Source organism: Arachis duranensis, chromosome 7, assembly GCF_000817695.3.
Source record: "Arachis duranensis cultivar V14167 chromosome 7, aradu.V14167.gnm2.J7QH, whole genome shotgun sequence".
NCBI classification, from domain to species: domain Eukaryota; kingdom Viridiplantae; phylum Streptophyta; class Magnoliopsida; order Fabales; family Fabaceae; genus Arachis; species Arachis duranensis.
In genome coordinates this window covers 48,439,955-48,441,551 of record NC_029778.3, presented here as the reverse complement: position 1 = coordinate 48,441,551, position 1,597 = coordinate 48,439,955, and positions in this window count along the sequence as shown.

Here is a 1,597-nt window from a genome sequence, read left to right as displayed (position 1 = left end):
CTTGATGAGCAGTTGATGATAGTTCACAAGGCTCCATGGTTTGCAGACATAGCCAACTTCAAGGCAACTAGGGCTTTACCACCAGAGATACATAAACATCAGAAAAGAAAGCTCATGAATGATGCAAAATACTTTGTCTGGGATGAGCCATATCTCTTCAAGAAGTGTTCAGATGGAGTCCTCAGAAGATGTGTTTCGGAAGAAGAAGGACGAGAGGTGCTATGAAATTGCCACAGCTCAAGTTATGGAGGCCACTTTGGAGGGGACAGAACTGCAGCAAAGGTTCTACAAAGTGGGTTCTTTTGGCCAACCCTTTTCAAGGATGCCAAAGAACTGGTAAAAAGTTGCAACGAATGCCAAAGAGCGGGAAATTTGCCCAAAAGAAATGCCATGCCACAAAATTTCATTCTAGAGCTGGAACTGTTTGATGTGTGGGGAATAGATTTCATGGGGCCATTTCCAACTTCATATGCAAGCAAGTACATCTTAGTAGCTGTGGATTATGTCTCCAAGTGGGTGGAGGCAATTGCAACTCCAACAAATGATAACAAGGTGGTTATGAACTTCCTCAGGAAGAATATCTTTAGCCGGTTTGGAGTCCCAAGAGCCCTCATCAGTGATGGAGGGAGCCATTTTTGTAACAGACCATTAGAGGCTCTTCTCCTACGATATAGGGTAAAACACAAGGTAGCCACACCTTACCACCCCCAAACAAGTGGACAAACTGAGATCTCCAACAGAGAACTAAAGAGAATTTTGGAAAAGACTGTGGGTGCATCAAGAAAGGATTGGTCAAAGAAGCTGGATAATGCTCTTTGGGCATACAGAACAGCATTCAAAACACCACTTGGAATGTCCCCATATCATCTGGTGTACGGTAAAGCCTGTCACTTACCACTGGAGCTAGAACACAAAGCTTTATGGGCTATCAAGATACTAAATTTTGATAGCATTGCTGCTGGTGCAAAGAGAATCTTGCAGCTGCAAGAGATGGAGGAATTCAGGTCACAAGCCTATGAGAATACCAAGATGTACAAGGAGAAGGCAAAGAGAAGACATGACTCACATCTTGCACCCAGAAGTTTCGAAAGGGGGCAGCGAGTGCTCCTATACAATTCCAAACTAAAGACTGTTCCCAGGAAAACTCAAATCAAGGTGGTCCGGGCCCTTTCTTGTCACAAAGGTCTCGCCGTACGGGCACGTAGAAGTCATGGATGAATGGTCAGAAAGGACTTTTACAGTGAATGAACAAAGACTCAAGCATTATCTGGGCAACATGGGGGAAAACCCCAGAATGAAATACCATCTCAAGTGAGTGAGGACTCGTCGAGCTAGCGACGATAAAAAAAAGCGCTTTGTTAGGAGGCAACCCAACCTCAGGTAGTCATTTTCATCTTCATTTCAATAAAAATCACAAGTTGTTTCCCCTGTATTGCAAGGAGCTAAGTTTGGTGTTTCACACCAGAACAATCAAAAGAGACAGTGTAATTCTAAGTTTGGTGTTCTACCAAAAGGACATTTAGTTAGAATTACACTTGCTCCCAAAACACATTGCTAGCTCTAACCAATTGAGGGAAACCACTTAGATGTAGTTAGA